Source organism: Macrobrachium rosenbergii, chromosome 13 (assembly GCF_040412425.1).
Source record: "Macrobrachium rosenbergii isolate ZJJX-2024 chromosome 13, ASM4041242v1, whole genome shotgun sequence".
Taxonomy (NCBI): Eukaryota; Metazoa; Arthropoda; class Malacostraca; order Decapoda; family Palaemonidae; genus Macrobrachium; species Macrobrachium rosenbergii.
In genome coordinates, this window is record NC_089753.1 from 46,677,235 (window position 1) to 46,704,428 (window position 27,194).

Genomic DNA, 27,194 nt, shown 5'->3' on the forward strand with positions numbered 1-27,194 from the left:
TATTTATTATGAAAAAGTTATGTGAGAAGTTTGAAAATAAAGGGACAGTGCTGTATGTGGCACAAATAGGCCTAGAAAAAGCTTAACATAAGTGCAACCAAGAGACTCAAGTTCAATGAAGTTCCATGAGGTATTAAACCGTATCTGTTATAATACTAATATACTGAAAATCTTAAATTTTCATTCACCATTACTAGATATTACTATGAGTATTATGTCATATCGAGTGTAAATTCAGTCTCCTGTATCTGTCAAAGCATTTGATAGATAACTGCTATGATATTATGTCAAAATCGACAGCAGTAGTTATCCATAGCGAAGTAAGTCTCAATAATGTCTTTTAGCCAAAAATGCTATAAAATACTTCGTGTTTATGATAGTGGTTCAGAACGTTGCTAATAATAAATAGAAAATCTAAATTCGCTCATATCTAAAATAGATTTTTAAAAATATACCAGAAAGATAGATGAAATGCTAATATTTAAATTAATAATTTCATAGAGACTGATCTGTTTTTTGATGAGGATAATATTATTGAGGACTAAAAGACACTATTAAAAGATTCTGTACATAAAAGCTTGTTTTCGTGTGTCGCGATATCGGGGTCGGAATTTGTTTGTGTTTTTGTTATTGTGTTTCAGTGCAAGTTAATAATTTTACCAGACTTGAAACAATCACGCGGAATGAGACAGACATCATTGATTTCGAGGTAGGCAGGATTCCAATTTTGAGTGATTAATTCATTTTGTAATTTACTACAGACTGGCCCAACTTTGGCCCTGCTTAGGCCCAGGATTAATAGAGCACTAATCTCGACCCCCCGACCGCGTCCATGGCTTCTTCATTAGCCGAAATGGCAATACAAAGGCATGGAGGTCAAAAGGCCCGGGCCTATATTTTGTTTACTACTAGGCTTACCGAAGAATTGGTCAGGTAAGTAGGCCTAGAGTCTGACTTATAGGCCTAGGCTACTCAAACCGGAAAACTATGCTTTTAGAATATCCAGGCCTATATTTAGGCCTATGATTAAATTATTTTGATGGCTGATGACGTATTTCTTTACCTGTACTGGGTAGAGATTATCTATTTTAAGAGTGTATGTGGGTTGCATAGCATATCGTAGGCCTAACCAAGGCAGTGCAGAGGTAGGCCTACAAAATCGGTGTTGTAGTTTATAACTAATAAGGCATTTGTAGTCCAAGCCAGTTTGGGTCTTAAATTGGAAAATTATGTGATAGTTATGAATGTTTCAAGCTCCTCAGAACAATGGATATTGTCTTAGTGTACAGGTTATGCCAATGATAATCTGATTCTTGATGTAGCCTAATAGGTTCTATTTCTGTATTGAATTTAAAAATGGTAGGGTTACAGGTAAAACTTGAAACTACTACCGCACCCTTCTAGGTTTGGAACTTCCAGTTTACGTGCAACATGGACGTCTTGTTTAGTACCATCCCTTTGGGTCTGAACGTAAAATTTAAAACAACGATGTTAAATACCATAAACATATGTAGTAGCTTCAAGTTTTAGCATCGGATTTATGTGGTTTGGAGTAAACCAACTAAAACATTTTGTGACGTAAGTAGAAGTAAAAATGATTAGAATGATATGAAAAACCGTATTCTATTACAAACCTAACCTTACTCATTCATCATGGGAAGTCATAGTTAGAAACTTGGATTTTGGGTTGGAAAAAGTGGTTAGACAAACAGATAGGTTAATGCCAAGTGATATATATATACTACATCTATAAACACAAGGAAAGCAGCTGAAATAATGCAGTTCATGTGCACAGTACCCCTAATTGAAGCGATGCATTTTGACCTAACTACGATACATTTTGACCTAACTACGATACTCCATCCCACCTGACTTCACATTACCTTACGATAATAGTATGGGTGTGGTACTTGTGAGATACATCCTAGCCTAGCCCAAATGAGAACACCACATCCCCATATCCTTCAGTAAGAAGTGTGGGAATGGTCCATTGTAACCCCCAAGACACAGGTTTTTGTGTTTTACATGAAGGACCCACAGTGAACATAAGTAATATTTTTGTTACTAATTGGTAGATTCAGTTCTTTTAATCTTGCATTTGAGACATTTTGAAATATTGATGTTTTATGCTTTTTTGGATGTTTTGTGAATTGGCCTTGAGAACCCAAAAGTAGCTCTCCTGTTTGCACTTCAGCTAATTATGCAGAGAAGTTTCTGTGCTGCCTTCTTGCATCTGAGTAACTGTTACTCACAGATGGCATCTTGGAACTGAATTATCAGTTTGTAAAAAGCAGACGGACTCTGTAAATAACTGGAATCCAGATTTGGAGTAACTTTGAAGTTTTTATTGTCAGAAAATGTAACTGATATGTGGTATGTATTACATAAGAGAGGAAATAATAAAAAAAGGGGGTTGAAGAACAGAACAGTGAAAAAAAATCTTGCAAATACTAAATGAGCCAAAGATTTTAAGAAGGGGGTTCTGGAAACAACTGCCTGTATTAGGAACTTGGAAAATATATGAAGCTTTTCTACATTAACCAGAAAGCATCCAGGTTTTTGATAAATTACTCTTCTCACACACTATAAAAAGAAATGCCCCATTCATCATCTAAATTGTTTCTATGGTAGCATACCAGTCATTCTACCACCTTAGCAAGTACACTATTGCAATGCCTATAATATTGGTGGCACAAAATACTGCAAAACAATAAGTATGACCTCTCATTCTGTAACCTAACCTACCTCAGGTATAGGCTAGATAAGATTATTAATGAATTTACCAAAGAGGCTTTGCCCACACTAGGTAGCTGTGGCATTTTGTATCCTCAGCTTTCAGTTACTGTAAGTTTTGCTTAATATATTACAATCCCTATTCTCATTTTTAGATTTTTTTATTGATTATTTTCAAATCTGTTTTTTGTTACTATTTTTATACATGTATGTGCCTCCCTTATCTTTTTAGCCCATCTTTTCCCCCATATGGCCAATCTTTCTTCTTTTCCTTTTGTGGAGCATGCTAGAAAGGTTTTCATATCTCTCCAGCCTTAATTGGAAAAATAATATAAGTGTAGTACTGAGCCGTTACCTAATTTCTCTTAGGCCTACTTGAATTATGTTAGCTTTTTTTTAGTGTAGAAGTTGAAGAACAGTGCAATATGTCATACTGAATACTTATCAATGGGCTTCTTGATGGTTTATTTGGATGGCTTAAGTCATTTTTGATAACTGAAGTACAGTATACATAATTTTTCTGAAGGTTACTCATAACAGTCTTCACTTTATTTCATTTCATAAAGATCTTGCATGTATTCTGGCTGTATTATTATTGCAGCTAGATTAGTGCTAATGAAACAAAAAAATGCAAAAAAATTACCGACCCAGTGATTATGGATTATGACTTAAAATAATGTTTATCTTTTAATTTTTTGAGTGTTGTTTACAAAAACATCTCCAGCTTTGTGCTTGTTTCCCTGTCTTGAGTTTTTGACTTGTGACCAAATGTTAGTGTCATTTGTCCTGCAACCACATTGTGAGATTTTATGGCACTGCAGACCCCTGGTGATTGTAACTTATTAGTTAATCAGTTATTATGTTGTAATCTTGAAGGTCCATGTAGTTGCAAATATTATGCACAGAATATTCACCAAGTTTAATACCCTAGCCTAACCTTGGATAGCCTGTGCAAACTTATGTAAATTTAATAAAACCCATGGCAGCCACAGAAGTAAGCACAATGTAGCCTTCTTGTAATAAACACTCATTCTAGTTTCATTTTTAAAATATTGTGCAAAACAACCATGTAAAATGTCGCTTAAGATCTTTGTCATAAGGTACAGATTCATGATTCGGTAACTATCCCTACACATAAGCAGTCCATAGGTAGTGTATTTAATGTATGTGTGTGTGTGTGTATTGTATACATAATAAATGATGTGTATATAACAATTATATAAAAACAGAGAATAAACTGAACACAAAAGATTGTCAGCAGTCCACAGAGTGTGCTACTGCTGTCCTATGCTACACTGCTAAAGTGCACCCTTTTCCTTACTTAAGGCATATGTGACGCATGTTAATCTGTGTATACAGTGAAAATTGAGGATAAACTGTGTCAGGGCATTAATTCCTTGGAGCCACATACCTGGTAGTTCTCTGCTAGCGAGAATCAGCACAAGCAGAACTCTGTCTGCAAGGGATTAAGACAGCATTTTTTTTTTTTTTTTTACATTAGCATCAAAAGCAGTTAATTTACTACACGGTACTTTACAAGTGAGAGTAAATTGTAGTTCTATTAGGTCTGATGCTTTGAAGGGTCACACTTGGGTGAGCCTGTGTAAACATTCAGAGGTTAACAGATTTAAGATCTTTACGGGGAGGGGAAGGGAGACTCAAATTGTCATTTGTTCTGATCCCCTAAAATATTGCAGTAACTGGCTCCAAGATACAGTGCTTGTTTCTAAAACGTTATCTAAACAAGCATTAATATGCACCAAGGGTAATTTCAGCTAAAAGGCAGTTTTAGGCTTCACCAGTAAAAATGCTTTGTAAAAGCATGCATATGTTTGTGATTTGAAATTTTTTGTGACAATGCATTGCTTGGCACCTTGGAAGACAGTCCTTTGAATGCTTACTACTGTGCATTTCAGTGCCGTATCTAATTGATGTCCGTCGATAAAATCGTACCAAAGCATCGGATATGGATCGTATTCTGGAAATAGCTGTTTGAGTCTACATCCTAATTAGCAAAAATATGCAGTGATGTCTAATGTAGATAATTAAGGCACTTATAAGAGAAAATCAAAGAAATTTAAAGGGAAACTTAGCTAAATTTAGTAAGCACCCAGAGAGAGGCTAGTGACGTAAACTATGACATCAGACGTATTAGCGGGGTTCCCAGTAGTATGTTAATGATCGTAGAAACACAAGTATTTAACCCCCTTGTGCAATAAGCAATACCTTGAGTAGGATATGCGATAATTATCGAAATTGTAAGATGACATACTGTAAATGGATGTTAATGTAAACATTGTTATCTGTATAAAGTAAATAAATAAAGAAATTATTAGAGATTTTATTTAAACTTACCCGAGTTGAAATTACTACTACTTTGCTTCTTAGCGCTCGTCACCTAAATAGGCGACCATAGCAGTTGAAACCAAACATAGAAACAGATTCAAGTTAAAACACATACTAAAAAAAAAAAATACAACAATTGCAATAGAAAGTGTCACTATAATTGAAAGTAGTAACTTAGCTGTATTACGTTCGTAGCACCGAGGTCATTGATAAAACAAGCATGACTGCATCACATTCCGGTACTAAAGGAAAGGGTAGGGAAATCATTGTTGAGAATGACGATAATATTACTGTTTCCATTGGTGATACCACGGGCAATGAATAAGAATTTGGTATGTATACATATGACAATATTACAGCAAAGGAATATGGTAAATATTCATATGGCAGTAGTACTATTTTTATTGTACTATTTTACGTTGACAATAGGAATACATAGCAATTATAACGCAATTTCTATATACCCTTTCACCATCAGTTATACAAAACCTTTGGAATTGGTGAAGTACAATCATATTGAAATATCTGAAAATTGAAAGAATGAATAACTTCAGATCCATAAAAAAATAAATAAACAGATAAAACTGGGATTACATAGACTCACTGATAACCAGTCAACAACTCCACAACAAACATTAGTGTCAGTTTCAAGTAAATGAATCGAGCGCATAGAAACAACAAAACGTGCACAGTGGCACACAAATAAAGTAATGAAGGGGAAGTTTTATGCAATACCAAGCACCGTGGATTTATTATGGAATTGATCATGCATTAAGGAAGTTAAGGTTAGAACACTTGTGTTATGTTGCATTCATTTAGCCGGACTGAGCAGGTACACGTGAACCGGAACTTCCGAGAAGAATATGAAGCAACAGAAGCTTCAGGGTAACAATGGTGTTCACAGAGTGTTACTGTAAGATTTGGTGCATATTTCAATTTGAAGGAAACGTAGAGAGTATGTAGGGTAGGTGTTTGAATGTGTGAACCAACATAAGAATTTCATATACTACTATTATTACTACTACTACCAACATCTGAGTCTTCATTCATAAAGTATAGGGGCGGGGTGTCTAGTAAAGTACGTCATACTGCAGTATCAATGAGTGGGAGGGCGTTCAGTAATGACGTTTTACTAGCCTCTGTCTAGGAGCCTGCTAGATTTAGCTAAGTTTCCCCTTTAAATTTCTTTCCCTTAATTATCAACATTAGACATCACTGCATATTTTTGCCACTTAGACTGTGGCTTCAAATAGCTATTTCCAAAATACGATCCATATCCAATGCTTTGGTAAGATTTTATCGACGAAAATCAATTAGGCTCGGCCTTGAAATGCACAGTAGGTTGATTGGTAAGTTATATTATCGTATTAAGTTATATTAATTGTTTGAAAACATGTCTCCTGACAACCTCCAGTATTAAGAAATTCACCCCCTTTTTGGGGGTAGTCCCGTTAGTGCAGCTCACGCGGTGCACTGTAGGCATTAGTTGAGGTTCTTTGCAGCGTCCCTTCGGGCCCTAGCTGTAACCCCCTTCATTCCTTTTTATGTGTACCTCATATCTTTCTTCCATCTTGCTTTCCATCCTCTCCTTACAGTTGATTCAACATTAAGGTCCCAGCGCTTGCCCTGTGACTAAGTTTTATGTTCCAATTTTAACGATTAAAATCTTGACATTATGGTAATGTTACCCCTTTAAGTATTTGACGACTCTCACACTATTATAGAAAACGAATGGAATTACCCATCAAAGAAAATGGTTTAATATAAACTATGAAATTAACTGAAGATTCATAAAGTAAGTAAATAGCTTAAAGACCAAGCTGATTAACAGCTCTCCTAGGGCTGGCCGAAGGATTACACTTATTTTACGTGGCTAAGAACCAATTGGTTATTAGCAACGGGATTGTGGAATCCGAACCACATTATAGCGAGAAATGAATTTCTATCAAGAAATAAATAACTCTTCATCAGCCGGCGGCGGGAATCGAACTCCGGCCATAAAAACTTGGCAATAAAGAGCTGTTCATGCGGATATTGGGGATGGGAATAAGGTGGATACATCAAGATAATAGTTTCTTGAAACTTTCTGTTCAATGACTATGACTGTAAGGTACGTGACAAGACTTTTAAATGTTTCTTAAATGTTAAGTGTTACCAGAAATGTGGCTTTCAGTTATTGAAACATGGTCAGATTACTCAAGGTGGATGCGGAAATTTTATGGTGACAGTAATGGAGTAAAATGTCAAGAACAAAATACATTGATACTTTTACAATAATCATAGGTTCATGTATACAGAAAACAGAGTAAGCGGTATTCACATACCTGGGGAACGAAGACGAAAATTCAGTGAGTGTTATACTGTAACTAAGCAGAGGAGTCCATGGACTTGGCAAAGTTATTATTTCATAGCACCTGTGGCAGCGTTAATAGGAAACTTAATGGAATTTTCGGGAATACGGTTGGCAGATAGTCTTGTGGAGTGAATTTGCAAAATGCTTAGAATAAATACGAAATACAAATACAAAATAGATTTTAAAGATTTATCGTCATACTTACTTAAACTGTATTTATCTAGTCGTAAGGCATTTATTCCATTTTTAAAATGCTAAAAATTTATCATCATACCTGCTTTGAGCTGTATTTATCTAGTCGTAAGGCATTTATTCCATTTTAAAATGCTAAAAATTTATCAAACCTGCTTTGAGCTGTATTTAACTAGTCGTAAGGCATTTATTTTATTTTTAAAATGCTAAAAATTTATCATCATACCTGCTTTGAGCTGTATTTAACTAGTCGTAAGGCATTTATTTTATTTTTAAAATGCTAAAAATTTACCATCATACTTGCTTTAAGCAATATTTATGTAGTCGTAAGGTAGTTATTTTATTTTTAAAATGTCGTTTTTATCGTAATTATAACTTCCATTTCTTTATTTATTTAGGTAAGGTCTTCAAGTCGCAGTGAAGTAGGTGTTTTGCATCCTTGTGCTGTAGATTCTTGTATGACACTTGAACGGAATAGCTTCATAAATGCAAGGTTTCTGCGGTAAGTGCTTTCTGGTTTGTGCCATCCACAGAAACACCTCGGGAGTATCAAGATCTCCCCAACAAGCACGTCAGCTCTGCTTTTACCCACAGTATTTCTGGTCCAATTTATATATGAATCTATTTAGCCTTGCCTTTTTTAGGTTCTCTGTTGAAGACCCCGTATAAACATTATGGTACACATTTCGATTTTACTTATACCGTTTCGTGTTTTATACTTCTTTACTCTTGTAGAAGCCCTAAACCTCTCTGGTACCTCAGTTACAGTAACTTGTCCCTCGTTAAAAATTAACCATCATACCTTATTTTCTGCACCACATCCACGCACTTTCAAAATCCCCTGAGGCTTAGTGTTTTATTCCTTTGATACTTTGTTATGTCAATACAGGGTATAGGGGTGCAAACCCCATGCTTTCGGCATTTGGTTTCTCGGTAACATTTAACATCACCCTACTAGTGATCCCATTAACTGTTGACTCAGTTCCTTCATTCAACGTTTTAGTTGCCCTTATATAATCAGAATTTTTTCTTATGAATATTTTTATTTTTCATTATCTGCTGTACATCTATACGTTTAAAATTACTTGGTCAACCTTTGTGCAGTAAATACATTTTGCACGCATTCGTAAAGTAGGCTATATATCACATTTCTACGAGAAATGTACTGTACAGGGGGATTTGCAGAAGTCTGCAAATTGTTTTTCCATACTTTACCAGGGAATTAGAGTTTTTTTTTTTTTTTTTTTTAGTGAATTCTGCAACTGATGCCAAGACACTGTAAGTTGTATTTATTTAGGATTTCGTAGCAATTATAAATGTACTTTACTCACAGTTAAGGCCTAATTTGAGTGTTAAATAGTAGGTGTATGTACGATAAGCATCATCCATTTTTTATTTACATTTGCAAGGTAACTATGAATAGTAGTAGTTTCTTTCCTGCAGGATTATCATTATCATCATAGTATTTATTAATTGTACTTGTAAGTGCCAACGTTTTATTTTTTTATTTTTTCATTATATCAATATATTGTTGCCATTAAATCTGCTAGTCAAATATATTGCAAACTGTTCAACTTAGGTGATCTCGGTGTATACAGTAATTGTGCAAGTCTACCTTTAAATATAAATGCTTATGACTTACTTGAGTTTACCTTTCAAAGCCATTTTCTTTTGAGAAGTTTGTCGGTTTTCTATGTGTATTATTAGCGGTAAGTCGTCTAGAATGTTGTACTTGTATCCGTATTCAAATATAATATATATATATATATATATATATATATATATATATATATATATATATATATATATATATATATATATATATATATATATATATATATATATATATATATAATATAATATATATATATCGGTCGATATAAAGTATTAGTCGGTCGATATAAAGTATTAGTCCCGCCAATCGCCGACCGGAATCTTTACCCCATTTTTCAAATTTTTTTGTTTACGCCTTTTGTTTGTGTTTATATGGTCTTTTGTTTATGTTTTTACATTCATCTCCGTGGGGCTGGTACTAAACACGGCGCCCTGTGTTTATGATATGTACCGTCTTTCTTGTTTATGTTTTTACATTCATCTCCATGAGGCTGGTACTAAACACGGCGCCCATTTTGGACTCAATGGCCGAACCTGGGGACGTGGTAGTAGTCTTCAGTTTTACCGCCGCCGGCAAACTGGTGGAGCTTTTAACGCTTTATGAGAGTACCTAGAGTATATCGTCTTAATGTTGGTTGGGATATATTTTTTTTTACAAAGTATCAGTTTGTAGTAGTGAGGCCTATAGCGTAGGTGAGAGTTACCTCCGAAAGAATGTTGCTGCGTAAGTGTGGAAATAAATAAGTAAATTTATAATTAAATGGAAAATTATAGAAAATGCTGAAGAGGTAGTTGAAGAGTAGTGAAAATTGTTAGTTCTGATTATTTGTCTAGAAATATCTTAATAATGAGAAGGAAATAAAGAATTTGGTGACGGTAAAGCGGAATGGGTTGCCTTAGACTGTTTTTCATTTTTATCTCTATTAACTACATCTGTTTATGCTACACCACTGAGGTTGGTAATAGTCTTGCTGTAATGTGATTCGTTAATAGCGCATTTGCCATTTCGTTGATATTCCCGATCCTATTCCCCTGTGGTTAAATGGCCTGGATACACGACTTGTGTTTTCTGGATAAAAGACAGCTAAGGATTTTTTTAGGGTTGGGCAGCAACTGTCATTTGCCGCTGAGGCTTCCAAGTTGCCCACGCACCATGAGCTTGTTGGGCCCAATCACCTGGCACTATTACTGCTGCTTGTCATGACTGATAAATGTACACAAATGGAATTAGATTAGTTTGTCATACTTACGTTCCTCTTGAATCACTGATCCATCGTGAAGTGAATCCGGATCTCTTGTATAGATCCTTTCATGGCTTTAATCCTTTATTTGGTCGTTTGAGGTAAAAAAATAAATATTAATAGACGACTGTTGTGCTGGAAGTGAGCCGCTTCAACCAAATTCTTTGTTGTTTCCCCATCCCAGAATAATTTTGCTTAGAACCCAATTCTTTATATGCAACGCCCTCTGACTTCAGTAGTTTGGAAATCCTTTTACTGGTTTTTTTTAAATATTTTAAACCATTCGTTTATTCTCTTACTGATAAGCCCTTCATCACACCGCAGATCTTAGGGGGTCTCATTCCGCAAAGCTGCCGGATTTTGGGCAGATATCTGACACGTGACCAAAACGAATTAAGAACTGGAAGTCAGAACACAGTTGGCGTGGAAGTATCAGGACGGAAATAAGTAGGATTCACACATTTTCCCCTTTATTGTGAGTTGAAAATTGTCATAATTCAGGAAATTCCTCATCACCTGTGTCTCATAAGTAAAATCCACTCCGTTCTTTCATTTAATATACGTTAGTCGTTAAATTATAAGGTATTTAAGCAAACATGTCAGAGAAAAAGGAATTCCGGTCACCTAACCACCTGTAGACCTATGTTAGGGTTCTTGTATGAACAATTCAACGTAACTTACATAACCTCGGTTACAGCCTCATATGAGTTTAATGTTTCAGTTAATGTTTCTATTAACATATTTAGGTAAATAATAATAAAAAAACAATTAAAACACTAAACTTTCAAGGGACTGCAAATGATGAAAAAAATACGTTGAATTGTACATAACATTAAGCCTCTTATTTTCGAGTATAATCACTTTTCAGCCCTTAATGTAATAATAGCTATTACAGTATAACCCTGAAGCCCCTTATGTATGATTTTCCATTTTTTTACAAAATCCGTCAAATCCGTAATTCATGCGTTTGTAGTATGTTGTCTACATAATACGTAATGGTGTAACACCATCTTGTACGTGTTATGAACATGTTGAAAAAATAATAGGGTTATTTCCTTTTGGCTGGCTTTCTTATGAACTGATGTTATAGCACTTAACTTATTGTACTTATATTTCTTAACTTCTATTATAGTTTTTAACCTCTATTATAGTTCAAAACTTATAGTTCTTAGCATATGTTGTAGTTCTTAACTTATCCTATACAGTAGTTCTTAAATTGTGGTCCCCGAAAAGCCACGACGTTCAGATTTGTAAGTGACTATAATTGAGTGAAGATATTTTTAGAATGTCCTTTGATTGGTGTCCTTCTAAAATATGTTGTCTTCGTTTTCTTTTTCATTTTTAATTTTTTTTAGTCCTTGGTTAGAGACTTACATAAGCTTAATGTGAAGATTTGTATTGATTGATTACGGGAAACAACATTATTTGCCATTTTAATCGCCCGATTTGTAATCTAGAGCTGACAGAGAGAGGACTTAACTTTGGTATGCTTAAAAAGAAACCTTTTGTAATGCAGCTATAGCGTACTTTATTACCGTATATAGAAAATACGCATTCATGTATATGCATAACATTGATTTCTACATAATACATTCATTCATTTAATTTTGTTTCAACTGTTTTTTTATGAATTTATTTTTTAACCTCAGCTTTTTTAGCATTCTGCTTCAGGCATGCAATTAAAAGTTGCATGGCTATACCGTATTGATACAGGTATGTAAAATATTTTATTAACTCCTCTATTTCAAGGATAATAACAATTTTATCCAACCGGTTGGAACCAGAATATCAAACACCACCACAAGCAATCCATTTCCTTCGTTGGTGAAGTTTCAGAACTAAACCACTGATAAAATTTCGTATTCAGTGACGAGGCCTCATACAATCAGAACCCAAGGCTATTGATTTTTGACACAATCTCTCGCTACCCACCAGGCCCGGCAAATCTGGGGATGTTAAAATCTGGGGATGTTAATTCCGTGATGACCTTTATGATGGTATGGGATTGCAGGCATATGTACAAGGGACTGATGAAATCCCAAAGTACTGGAAATTCTTGCAAAAACGAAAAAGCTTTCTTTCCGAACAGTATCGATGAAAAGTATGTTTCTCTCTCTCTCTCTCTCTCTCTCTCTCTCTCTCTCTCTCTCTCTCTCTCTCTCTCTTAGAAGAGGGTTTAAATTTATGACGTTGATGTTAGTAACTTCATGGACTCTCTCTCTCTCTCTCTCTCTCTCTCTCTCTCTCTCTCTCTCTCTCTCTCTCTCTCTCTCTCTTAGAGAGGGTTTAAATTTATGAAGTTGATGTTAGTAACTTTCATCTCTCTCTCTCTCTCTCTCTCTCTCTCTCTCTCTCTCTCTCTCTCTCTCTCTCTCTCTCTCTCCCCTTAGAAGAGGGTTTAAATGATGACGAAGTTAATAACTTCATGGACTCTCTCTCTCTCTCTCTCTCTCTCTCTCTCTCTCTCTCTCTCTCTCTCTCTCTAAATTATGACGATGTGTGGTTCTCTCTCTCTCTCTTTTCTCTGTTGACATTTTCTCTTTGACATTTACGAGCAGAATTTTCTTGTTAGTCATCTGGGATGTTTCATAGTCAAGCGATTCATTCCGTTCCTTTATATTTAATAAAATATCCATCTTTCTATATGCAATTAACTTTTTCTTCATTTTTATTTTCCGGTGTTTTATTATTCATACGCGTTTACATTTTCATGTGTCCCTCTTATCATTTTGATTTTTCACACTTATGATTTAAGTATTTTAATTGTTTATTGATAAGTCCGATTTTCTTCGCAAATTTACTGACGACTGTCAGCCGTATGTTCGTTTCATCCAGTGAATTTGGCCGGTTGCGCTTCCCTTTCTATTCTAGCAAGCGATTTGCCTCCGACAGCGTGCTTGTCCCAACCCATTTCGCTCACGACGCATTCTCTCTCTCTCTCTCTCTCTCTCTCTCTCTCTCTCTCTCTACGCGCATATCATGCATGCAGTCCCTTTTTCCCCAGTTCTGGATCATTCATGTGCTCGATGCCCACCCACCAACACCACTCTTCCCCTTTCTATAACTAACTTTCAGGAGGCGCCCTCTCACTTTTAGATAGGAGGGGAGAGGGAAAGGTCTCCTTCACCCTCCCCCTACCCCTCTCCGTACACCCCCTCCCCTTCCCCTTCCCTTACCTTCTGTCTCCACCCATTTCAGCTGAAGCGTTCAGACCCTTTGTCTGAAGCTTCCATTGTTTCATTTTGGGGAGGATGGTTGGCGGTTGGGTATCTCCTCCTCCTCCTCCTCCTCCTCCTCCTCCTCCTCCTCCTCCTCCTCCTCCTCCTCCTCCTCCTCCTCTCCCATCTCCCCTCTCCCCTCTCCCCTTGCGGGGAATTGGGGAAAGTAGAGGAGAGACTTGGAGGGAGGGTGGTAGATGTAAAATGGGAGCGAATAAAAGCTTATGCAAGCGAAATGTGCAGTAGGTTTTTTTTAAAATGTTTTTCTCTCTCTCTCTCTCTCTCTCTCTCTCTCTCTCTCTCTCTCTCTCTCTCTCTCTCTCTCTCTCTCTCTGTTCTTTACCTACATCGTTTTTGTTTTTCCTTTTGACGTTAGATGAGTCTGGAAATAGTCCCCCCCTGTAAGTTGTTGATGAATTTTAATTGTGTTTCGGCTGCCTCTGTCAAGTTATCGATTCGCTCTGTGAAATAACAGTTGTTAACAAGGATTTTTTTTCATTTTTTTTGTGAGTGATTCAGTCTTGTTCTGCAAAACATTATTGGAAGAATAACTCTAAGAAAAAACTTCACGCTTCACTGTCACTTGAATGAGGGAAATAGTCTGTTAGCATCATAGTTTGTTTTTCAAATGATTTAAAAGTACCTTTTTACCTAAGAAATTACGTTTTCTTGAAGTTACTTTATAAAGAAGAATAAGGGAAAATTATACATTTTATCATCCTTATTTTCTTTTAAGTGATAATATTAACAACTAAAAAGTTAAGTAGTGTTAGTTTCTGTTGACATTTCTGCTTGCGGAATGCTACGGAATTCGACCATAACAGACTTGCAAATGACAAGAATAAATTCGACCCTTTCCGTCATCGATATCCCTCTCTAAAATAGCGTAGCGGAAAGTCACTGTGGCTAAACTATCAGTCCCCGTAAGGGGGTAGTGCCATTAGTGCACCTCACGCAGTGCACTGTGGGCATTACTTAAAGTTCTTTGCAGTGTCCCTTCGACCTCTAGCTGCAACCCTTTTCATTGCTTTTACTGTACCTCCGTTCATAATCGCTTTCTTCCATCTTACTTTCCTTAACGCTCTCCCAACAATTTGTTTCATAGTGCAGCTGCGATGATTTCCTCTTGTTACACCTTTCAAACTTCTTTATTCTCAGTTTCCGTTTCAGCGTTGAATGACCTCATAGATCCCAGCTCTTGCTTGGCCTTTGGCCTAAATTATATATTCTGTTCTATTCTAAACTGTTCTGCAAGAGAATATTCAAAACCTTTATGTAGACCTGGCTTGTAATGCCCTCTATTACGACCGTAAACCCAGTATGTCTCATATAAAACGGCACTCGTCTCTCATGCTTCGGAGTGCCATTAGATCTCCGACCAGGAGGAGGAGGAGGAGGAGGAGGAGGAGGAGGAGGAGGAAGAGGAGACTCGTGTGTCGAGTTATGTGCTGCTGCAGAAATTGTCGCTGCTTTTGTGAGCGCCCCACGCGGTTTGGGAACCTTGCGATCGATGTCGTCATCGCCTGCCCTACGGCGAAGGCAGGCGGCTTTCTGTGTACTTATTGAATGTTTTTTTTTTCGCTTTTTTGACGGGATAGGTCTCTCTCTATTTCTGTCTCTCTCAGACTGTATGAGCACGTGTTTTTTGCAAGCTAGGTCTTACTGTAGGTCTCTCTCTCTCTCTCTCTCTCTCTCTCTCTCTCTCTCTCTCTCTCTCTCTCTCTCTCTAACTGTATCGGCATGTGTTTTTTTTGCAAGCTATGTCTCTCTCTCTCTCTCTCTCTCTCTCTCTCTCGCAAACTTTATGTATGAGCACGTGTGACATAGCTGTACATTAGCGTGAAAGGCAACTTTTTATTCTTATTGAATATTTTTGTTAGGAACCAGTTATGGTTAACATTATAATTTCAGAGTATTTCTAAATTATTTCGAAAATAGTTTTAAAATTTGCTAAAATGTTTAAATTTGTAAGTCATTTGAAAATGACGAATTAACCCTTTTCATGAGTCATTACTATTGCATAATTTTTTTTTTTTTTTTTTTTTTTTTGAGAGAGAGAGAGAGAGAGAGAGAGAGAGAGAGAGAGAGAGAGAGAGAGAGAGAGGAGAGAGAGAGAGAGAGAGAGAGAGAGAGAGAGAGAGAGAGATGCTGCATATCGCTGTAACGATTCCCTCTGTCGCTTCAGATGTGTTGCTATTCTCTGCATTACAATAGACACTTATTTCACCATCAGACGGCCTTCGGCTCTTTTAGCTTTTGCTTACGGATGACCTCTCGTTTTTTTGTTTTTTTGTGACGGCTGAAATGTACCATTTGGTTCTATTAGCTTTTGCATACGGATAATCTGTTGTTTGTTATTTTTGTGAGAACTGAAATGTACCATTTGGTTGTTTTAGCTTTTGCATACGGAAAATCTCTTGTTTGTTTATTTTTGTGACAGCCGAAATGTACCATTTGGTTGTTTTAGCTTTTGCCTAAGGATAATCTCTTGTTTGTTTATTTATTGTGACAGCCGAAATGTACCATTTGGTTGTTTTAGCTTTTGCCTACGGATAATCTCTTGTTTGTTTATTTTTTGTGACAGCCAAAATGTACCATTTGGTTGTTTTAGCTTTTGCCTACGGATAATCTCTTGTTTGTTTATTTTTTGTGACAGCTGAAATGTACCATTTGGTTGTTTTAGCTTTTGCCTACGGATAATCTCTTGTTTGTTTATTTTTTTGTGACAGCCGAAATGTACCATTTGGTTGTTTTAGCTTTTGCCTACGGATAATCTCTTGTTTGTTTATTTTTTGTGACAGCTGAAATGTACCATTTGGTTGTTTTAGCTTTTGCCTACGGATAATCTCTTGTTTGTTTATTTTTTGTGACAGCCAAAATGTACCATTTGGTTGTTTTAGCTTTTGCCTACGGATAATCTCTTGTTTGTTTATTTTTTGTGACAGCTGAAATGTACCATTTGGTTGTTTTAGCTTTTGTCCCAGATAATCTTGTTTGTTTGAAATTTTATTTGGTTTACGGATAATCTCTTGTTTGTTTATTTTTGTGAAATGTACCATTTGGTTGTTTTAGCTTTTGCCTACGGATAATCTCTTGTTTGTTTATTTTTTGTGACAGCTGAAATGTACCATTTGGTTGTTTTAGCTTTTGCCTACGGATAATCTCTTGTTTGTTTATTTTTTGTGACAGCTGAAATGTACCATTTGGTTGTTTTAGCTTTTGCCTACGGATAATCTCTTGTTTGTTTATTTTTGTTTGTTGACAGCTAAAATGTACCATTTGGTTGTTTTAGCTTTTGCCTAAGGATAATCTCTTGTTTGTTTATTTTTTGTGACAGCTGAAATGTACCATTTGGTTGTTTTAGCTTTTGCCTACGGATAATCTCTTGTTTGTTTATTTTTTGTGACAGCTGAAATGTACCATTTGGTTGTTTTAGATTTTGCCTACGGATAATCTCTTGTTTGTTTATTTTTTGTGACAGCTGAAATGTACCATTTGGTTGTTTTAGCTTTTGTCTCCGGATAATCTCTTGTTTGTTTATTTTTTGTGACAGCTGAAATGTACCATTTGGTTGTTTTAGCTTTTGCCTACGGATAATCTCTTGTTTGTTTATTTTTTGTGACAATTGAAATGTACCATTTGGTTTAAGGATAATCTCTTGTTTGTTTATTTTTTGACAGCTGAAATGTACCATTTTTGTTTTATTTTGCCTACGGATAATCTCTTGTTTGTTTATTTTTGTGACAGCTGAAATGTACCATTTGGTTGTTTTAGCTTTTGCCTACGGATAATCTCTTGTTTTTTTTTTTTTGTGACAGCTGAAATGTACCATTTGGTTGTTTTAGCTTTTGCCTACGGATAATCTCTTGTTTGTTTATTTTTTGTGACAATTGAAATGTACCATTTGGTTGTTTTAGCTTTTGCCTACGGATAATCTCATTTGGTTGTTTTTGCTTTTTATTTTTTGTTTATTTTTTGTGACAGCTGAAATGTACCATTTGGTTGTTTTAGCTTTTGCCTACGGATAATCTCTTGTTTGTTTATTTTTTGTGACAGCTGAAATGTACCATTTGGTTGTTTTAGCATTTTTGCTTTTACGGATAATCTCTTGTTTGTTTATTTTTTGTGACAGTTGAAATGTACATTTGGTTGTTTTAGCTTTTGGATACGGATAATCTCTTGTTTGTTTATTTTTTTTAGCTTTTATTTGATGTTTGAAATTTGCCATCGGATAATTCTTGTTTGTTTTTTTTTTGACAGCTGATTTGTACCAGTTGATTTTGCCTACGGATAATCCTTGTTTTTTTTATTTTTGTTAAGCTAAAATGATAATTTGGTTGTTTTAGCTTTTCGTAAGGGTAATGCTCTTGTTTGTTATTTTACAGGAAGAATTTGGTTGTTTTAAATTTTAGGTTAAGGATAATTTTGTTTGTTCATTTTTTGTGACAGCTGAAATTCATTTATTTTTAATTTTGCCACGGATGATCTCTTGTTTTTTATTTTTTGTGGTGAAATGTACCATTTGGTTGTTTTAGCTTTCAGGGATAATCTCTTGTTTGTTTTTTTTAATGGGATGAAACATTTGGTTGAGTTTCACTCAATAGGATAATCTCTTGTTTTGTTTATTTTTTCTGACAGCTGAAATGTACCATTTGGTTTTTTAGTTTGCATACGGATAATCTCTTGTTTATTTTTTAATGACGGCTGAAATGTACCATTTGGTTGTTTTATTTATATACGGACAATCTTGTTTGTTTATTTTTACAGCTAAATATACCATTTGGTTGTTTTAGCTTTTGCTTGCGGATAATCTCTTGTTTGTTTATTTTTGTGACAGCTGAAATGTACCATTTGGTTGTTTTAGCTTTTGATACGGATAATCTCTTGTTTGTTTATTTTTTTGACAGCTGAAATTTACCATTTTTGTTTTAGCTTTTGCCTGGAGGATAACTTGTTTGTTTTTTTTGTGACAGCTGAAATGTACCATTTGGTTGTTTTAGCTTTTCCTCTTGTTTGTTTATTTGTGTATAAACGGTTTGTTGATGACACCTTTGTTCTCTTTAAATCAGCTTTCCATGCTGACCAGTTCCTCTCGTACGTTAATGAATTACATCCGAATATCAAGTTTACATTAGAGAGGGAGGAAAACGATCGATTGTCATTTTTGGATGTTTTGGTGTTTCGACATGGTAATAGTTTTAACACTTCCGTTTTTAGAAAAAAAGACTTTCTCAGGTCTGGGTTCAAACTTTTATAGTGCTTGTTTTTATCATTTTAAACTCAATTCAATTTTTACCTTGCTTCATCGGGCTTACACTCTAACCTCTTCCTGGGATTCATATCATAAAGAAATTTTGTTCTTGTATAAATATTTTACCGATAACTGGTTTCCCTCACATGTTTTCTTCAGACATTGCAAGAATTTTTTAAATAAGAAACTATCAGACTCCCCTTCCATAAGCACTGTTCCACGAAGGAAACTGTATGCCAGTATTCCATACATCCAAGATGACAAATTTAGAAGGAATCTTAAGTCTGCAATTGAAAACACTTTAATATGTTGCAAGTTATTTTAATTCCAAAAAATCCCCTTACAATAGGATCACTTTTTAAATTTAAAGACAAAATCTGCCCATTATTGCAATCCTCAGTCGTATATAAATATACTTGCCCCAGATGTAATGTGGGGACTTACGTAGGTTCGACTAAGCGATTGCTCAAGGTCAGAGCTGATTCACATAATGGTGTCAGCCATCGTACTGGCTGCAGATTGTCCAATCCCGAATTTTCTAATATCAGAAATCACACAAAAATTTGTAACACCAGCATTAACTATTCTGACTTCTCTGTCTTGGGCCAAACAAGCCGTTTACACGAACTGCTTATCTTAGAGTCATTATTTATTAAGCAGTTAGTGCCCAAGTTGAACAATCACACCACCTCTATACAGTTGTTTCTGGCTTGAGCCGTTTTTTCTTCGCTGCTTCTCCTCCTTTCCGAATCATAAAGCCTTCAGCCTTTAGTCTAGCAGGTGCTTTTTAAATCTTGTTTTGTTTTAATGTAAGTTTGGTATAATTTGTTGAGACTCTTAAAGTCAAAGTTATATTCCATGTGTTTTTAATTTGTGTTGTTTTTCTTTTAGCCTTGATGATGTAACTATGTTGTTACGAAACGCGTCGGCAATAAATGTATCACCTTTTGATGACCGGCTATCTCCTTGTCACCCTGTCCTTCTGTGTGCTGTGGCCCTTGCGCCAACGTATTCTGTCTTATATATATTGCGCCAACGTATTCTATATATATATATATATATATATATATATATATATATATATATATATATATATATATATACATATACATACATACATACATATATATATATACATACATACATATATACATACATACATACATATACATACATACATACATACATACATATGTAATATATATGTATATATATTTTTATATATATATAAGTTTAATATACAGTCTCTATTATATATATCTGTTATATTCCCATTATTTTTATGTACCTTCCTTTATGACAGTCTTAGTTCCCTCTGTTACCATTGATTATTCATGGTCTTTGGAAATGTCAGAGCAAGGATACTATACTGCTGAAGTAAGATTAAGTACTTGTTCAAGAAACTGCGTGAACTTCTGCTTCACTCACTTACAGCGACCTTACGACCCTCTCACAAACACTGCCTTATTCACCTTGATAGCAAATTGCATGTCCGTTTCTGATTTTTCGGCAGTACGGCCCCTCTGCTCTAGCTCATCTGTTTCTCTCAGTTGAATAGTTTTCCGTTACGAGCATACTCTCTCTCTCTCTCTCTCTCTCTCTCTCTCTCTCTCTCTCTCTCTCTCTCTCTCTCTCTCTCTGCATTTCCAAGTGACTTCGATGGACACTGGTCTTTTTTTATCGTATGAAGGCGCCCATTTCCCACAGGAATATTTATAACACCTCTTTTTTACTTGTTTCTCATCTTGTCACACGTGTTTACTCTTAATATATTACCGCTTGCAAACATTAATGTTTGCTTGGTAACCTTTTATCATACATTTGTCTTGTGTGTGTGTGTGTGTGTGTGTTTGAGACCCTTTTATCCTTTTCCCTTAGACAATTAAACCTGCTTTTAAGTGCGTTCTAATAACATTCTTGGGAGCGCAATTATCCCTTCCACCCACCGTCAACCAGCTATTGATCCTGTATACCTCCACCTACTTATTTTTCTTATCCAGTTTATCAACTTAATCTACCTTCAGGTGTCGAGAAACGGCTGCCTATTTGTTATGATCACTATCTCCCTTAACCAAATCCTGTAAGACAATGATTAACTCCTTTTATAGTCATTCTTTTTTACACTGTACATGGACTTATATACTTAATTTTGTTTTTCCTTCTCACCTGCTTTGCTGTTTCAACTATGTCCCGAAATTCTGCTGACTTCAGAAGACCTCACTCCTCCGATCTTACCAGTGGCCCAGATCCCGCCCTCATACCCAGGCAATCTGTTTCTCACCAAGTTTGACAACCCTTCCTTTTATTTATTGTTTTAAATCCAACAAAGAGCTTCGTTCCCTTACGGAGCATAATCCTTATATACAACTGTCTGTGTGGCAAGCACTGATGCCTTGCCCCACCATATTTTAACTTTTGGATTAATTCTGTTTCCATTTACTCCCCTTATTCATATTCTTCATTTTACAGTACTCGTCTATTTGCCTGTCTATCGTTTTTTACAATTCGAGTGTCCTCAAGACCACCATCCAATCTCTGAAGAGTTGTTGAGTTCAGAGCTCATTTACCATTTCCAAAAACTCATTCCCAGTCATTGAAGTCTTCATGCTATACTCGCTTAGTCTTTGGTTAGCTGGACGTAAAGAGAGCTTGTTTGTCCCAACAGGTGCCTGAATAATGCTGATGTGCAGGATGAGTCAGATGAAAGCAGAAAGTATGAAATTCATGCGTAGCCATTACCGATTAGAGCCACAGTCTTGTATGGGATAACAGCATCACTAGGCCTAATGTCGAGACCCTCTCCTTTGGTTTCGTTCTTTTAAACAATAATGTCTGTCGATTACTATTTATACCCCGTAGGGGGGTGGGGGGCGGTGTTTAGTGCCGTCAATGCACCTCACGCGGTGCACTGTAGGCATTACTTACGGTTCTTTGTAGCATTCCCTCGGCCCCTAACTGTAACCCCTTTCATTCCTTTTACTGTACCCCCATTCATATTTTCTTTCTTCCATCTTGCTATCCACCCTCTCCTAACTGTTTGACAGTGCAACTGCGAGGTTTTACTCCTGTTACACCTTTCAAACCTTTCTCACTTAATTTCCTTTTGATCGCTGAATAACCTCATACATCCCAGCGCTAGGCCTTTTGCCTAAATTCTATACTCATTCATTCATTCACATCTATCTGTGATATATTCAAACCATTGTTAATCTTCTTCCAAACTGCAGACCTGCAATAGCATCAATAAGTAATGAGTGCTGTTGAAAAAATCGTAAACTTTCTTACTGTAATTCAGTATCCATCACAGTACTGATTGATTTGTTTTTGAGGTGAATAAGGATAAATTTGTATTGAATAAGGATACACGTCACTTCTAATACAAGATGTCAATACTCCAGAAGACCCTCGAACCCATGTTTTAAAATAAAAATGATTTTTGTTGCCTTGTCAGAGATTAAGTGAACAATAAATTCATTCTTGATTAATCTAACTTACCAAAAATATTTGCCTTTTCTGCATATGATCGTTCATATGCTGCTGTGTGGTTCTTATTGTGTTTGTTAGAGAATCTTGCCTATTTTCGGAAAAAGGGAAGACAGTCAAGTCCCCATGTCCTTGGCTGAATTGGGATTTTTTTTTTTTTACGGTTTATTTTCCGATTCCACGGTTGCAATGTTTTCGCCATAGTCGGCTGCAAGTGTCCAAAGTGTATTGACGTAACGTAGAGCGAGATATTTATTTTCATTGTGTTTTGTATGTCCAGCCACTTGATTACTTTCACACCTTTATTGGGGTAGACACACAAACACACTTACGCATATCGTGTATGTATATATATATATATATATATATATATATATATATATATATATATATATATATATATATATATATATATATATATATATATATTATATGAGTGTATGTATGTGTATAATTAGCGACTAGAGTAACTAACTAAAACGATAATCAATCACAGGTTCGCTTGTTGGCTGCAATTTTCCTCTGATTGACGAAACTGTTTAGTTTATAATTGTTGCAAAATAAGTATTTGCTTGTTGGCGATATTTCAGAAGAATTTACGGCAGGAAACGGATGAAAAAAACCATCGTTGGCGAACAGTTCTTTTAAGAATGTTTTTTCAGTTCTTTAAGAATATTGTTTGATCGTGAAAACTTTTGTTTGTTGATGCTGGGGATGGCAACTACAATGATTATGATAATGATAATTGATGACCAAAGTAATATTGATAATGGTTAAGGTTATAATAATATTAATAAAAAAGACAGTTATTGTGAATAAACAATACTAATAATAACAATTGTTGCAAAGACAAAGAAGTTGAATGTGAGCTATGCATTGATGATGATAATGGAGAGAAAGTGAAATGAAACCGACTTGAAAATACCACAGCAAATAAATCCTTTTAAACCTTTTTTCCTTCTCATAAGTCAAGGTCATTAGCTGTGATCATAGACAAGAATGTATTCCAGCATCAAATAGTGCACGAAGTAATCTCAGTAAACAAATTAGATTCAGTATACTGTGGATAGGCATAATATGGGTGCTCCCCGTTGGGGGGGTTTTGCCGTCAGTGCACCTCGTGCGGTTCACTGTAGGCATTACTCAAGGTTCTTTGCAGCGTTCCTTCGTCCCCTAGCTGCTACCCTTTTTATTCCTTTTACTGCGTCTCCGTTCATAAGCTCTTTCTTCCTTTTAATTTCCACCCTCTCCTAACAATTGATTCATAGTGCAACTGCGAGGTTTTCCTCCTGTTACATCTTTCAAACCTTTTTACTGTTAATTTCCGTTTCAGCGCTGAATAACTTCATAGGTTCCAGCGCTTGGCCATTGGCCTAAGTTCTGTATTCTATTCGATTCTATAATGTGGGTGGTGGAAGTAATATTCGGAGAACACTGTTGTTAGTTCGTGTGTGGTAGCCGCGGGCGGCTCTTTTTGACTAATTTTCGGCCACGGTCTACACAGATTGTTGCATCCCCCCCCTCCCCCGTCCCCTGACAAAGGCCACCACAGAGAGGGGTTAGGGGGTTGGTTATGAAGCCCCTTTGATCCTGGCGCACACACATACACACAGTGAATTCACTTTTATTGTTAGCAAACCTGCATAATACTCTTGTTATTACAAATGCAATGTTAGTTTTGCAGAGACTTGAAATTTTCAGGTAAGTTTATATGCGTTTTTCTTAAATAATTTAATTTGTTTTTATATTTGTCACAGTTATTCTTAATATAAAATCAGGAAAGGCCAATAACTTAATCCTGAAAGGTGGTTTAGAAATCCATGTATCAAAAAGTATTAGTAAGGAAGAAAATACAATAAATTCATTGCAGAAGACTTGTATAACTAATTTACAATTTGGTTACACAACAGAGAATTAGGAAAATAATAATTAAGATGCAGTTCGGTACACAACAGAGAATTAGGAAATTAATAATCTAGTTTAATATTACGCCTAAGGTCCGAAATGAAGATGATATCTCTGTATAACACGCTGTAGTGATTTTCGCAAAATGAGGCAGCTGGTTTAGGAAAGAGGAAATTTATCCGTACGAAATAAGAAAGAACAAAATTATTTATCCGACTAAGCGAAAAGGGTTTTTCGTGTTGCCCCACCCGTTTAGTCTGTGGTCTGCAAAAGTAGTATAATAATAGTTTATTATTGTGGATTGTTAGAAAACGTAGTTTTTCGAAGTGAAAGTTACCTTGATGACAGAATGAGATAGATGAGGGGAAGACAGTCAGCTGTGAAGGAAGTGTCTGCCCCTGCTGTTAGAAGTTAAAATTGAGGTATTATTTAGATCCGATGACGAGGAGAGATAAGATCAGAAATGAATTTGTTAGAGGAATAGTTAAGGTAGAGGAAATATCGAAGAAGGCCCAGGAAAGAAGACTACTACAGTGGCTTGGTCATGTTATGCGGAGAGAAGATCATGTGTGTAAAGGGGTTATTAAGAGCGTGCAGGCGGAAGGAAGGAGAAGAAGAGGAAGGCCAGAGTTCGGAAGGAAGGATAAAATAGCAAATGTCATGGGGTAGTAAGGTTTTAAGAAGTCAGGATACGTTGGGCAAAGGAAGGTGGAGAAGGCTGATAGGAAAAAGCGACCCCATATAGAAGTGGGCAGAGCTGAAGATAAAGAAGACTTAAATCTAAGCACAGTCTACGGAGTAGGGTATACTAAGAATATCAAAAGTAAACAAATAAGGCATAAACAATGGAAACGAAAACAATAATGCCTCAACGACTAGTACATAATACAGTTAAACATTCAGACATTTTGTTAAAATAAAATACCAATTTTCTACAGGTACGATGAGAGAAGAGGTGTCACAGAACAAGTAAAGCAAGAACGGTAGCAGGGTATTTGCAAAATGTTGGGAAGGGATTGGAGTATCCATGGAAGCCAATGTGGGAATGTATGAAAGAGTTTTTGAGACAACTCTTTTTGAGACAACTCCTAAAGTAAAGCTTAAATGTAAAATGTAGGATGGATCCGAGGGTTTTGAGATGGTTTGGTCAATTGGGAAGAATGGGAGATGGCAGGATAGTGAATAGTTGATATTTTGGAAGTATCAAGGTTGGGGAAGGAGAGGGAGATTAAAAACCCTTAGGTAAATGACACGAATAAGGAATTTGAGAATGAACGACCTTGATCTCTTGGAGAAAAGTGTGTGTGTGTGTGTGAGAGAGAGAGAGAGAGAGAGAGAGAGAGAGAGAGAGAGAGAGAGAGAGAGAGAGAGAGAGAGAGAGAGCAGGGTGTTGGTGAGTGGCTCACCATGTGTGTGAATATAGGGAAGTTTCGACTAACTGCTGGTGAGATAAAGTTACGCACCAGACGTACATTTCGAAATTTGTGTAGAGCGGAACAAGATAGTTTAACAATAACGGAAATGCCTCGTTATTAAATTTAGTCAATATACTGATCGTTTATGATTATTAGTATAACGTTTACGAGCACACGTCATTAATATCTTAGGGATAATGCTAATGAAGTTTTTTTTTTAAAATTTGTTTTAAATGTCGCGCATGACTTGTGATTTGAGCCGTGTACTCTAAAATAACGGAGAGCGGACAAAATAACGAATGACCGTCTCTCGCATATATATAAATATACAGTATATATATACACATACATATACAGTATATGTATATATTTATATATATAATATATATATGACGTAGCTACTATCAGGGGAAAAAACAAAAATTCCGACATTCGGATAGGCGGCTGTCATTGCCTACCTCTATCTGACTCCCATCCAGTAGTCTGGAATCGCTTTGCTTACTCGCCCTCCTCCCTTTCTCCTCTATTCCCCTTTTAACCCTCCTCCTCCTCCTCCTCCTCCTCCTCCTCCTCCTCCTCCTCCTCCTCCTCCTCCTCCTCCTCCTCCTCCTCCCGTAACCCCCTCAAATGCACTGCTTTTGTCGGAGAAAGAGATGCAATGTTGCCAGAGTGGATGTGTTTTTCGTAAGCATTTGTAAAAGTCTCGCTCTTTTTTTTAGTTGATTTGGCTTGAAGATGTTCAACAGTTGAGGAGGTTTTTGATAAATGGACACGATTTATTATTAAAATAAAATGGACTCCAGCATTTTCTCTGCGGCCAGAAGAAGAAGAAGAACGATCTGGAAGACGCTTCAACATCAACATCGTGCCTGCATGTCATCGATGCATGGAAACCTGGTTAGTGGTGGTGGCGCCCCCCCCTCTCAAATCCCCCTCCAACACCCCTCCCCGCCCTCCTCCCCTCCTCCATCTGGGCAGGGATGAGGAGACCCGTGAGGGAGAGGTGGAGGGGGAGAAGAAGGAGAAAGGAAGAGGGGGAGGGTTGTTCGCCATGCGCGTCAGACAAGCAAGAAAGCAAGGGGGGCAGGCAGGCAGGCAGGCAGGCATGGAGGAAGGGGGAGAGAGAGAGAGAGAGGGAGGTAGGGAGTGGGTTGGGGGGAAGGGAAAGGGGAGGGCAAGCAAGCAGGCAAGCACGCCATGGGCCCATGACGATGAGCTGGCCGAAAATCAATTGTGTTATTATTGACGATTTCCCCCATCGGGTGTTATTGCTTTGTGAAGATCGTCACACACGGGCCATCATCGTGATCATCATGCTCATCATCATCATTAATATCTTCATCATCATCATCTTTCCTTTTGGAAGGGAGAGAGAGAGAGAGAGAGAGACATGTGACAATCACGCGTGAGGTGGCTGGTGCCCTTTTAAGCTCTGGGGGAAAG

The 27,194-nt window shown here is 36.5% G+C and overlaps 1 long non-coding RNA gene across 1 annotated transcript in view; it reads left to right on the forward strand.

The window, feature by feature from the left end:
* Positions 1–500: 500 nt before the first annotated feature.
* Positions 501–27,194, forward strand: part of LOC136845273 (uncharacterized) — a 1,150,073-nt gene continuing 1,123,379 nt past the window's right edge. Inside the window, exon 1 of the long non-coding RNA XR_010855131.1 lies at positions 501–709. This is a non-coding gene — a long non-coding RNA (uncharacterized lncRNA). The remainder of the gene's footprint in view (positions 710–27,194) is intronic.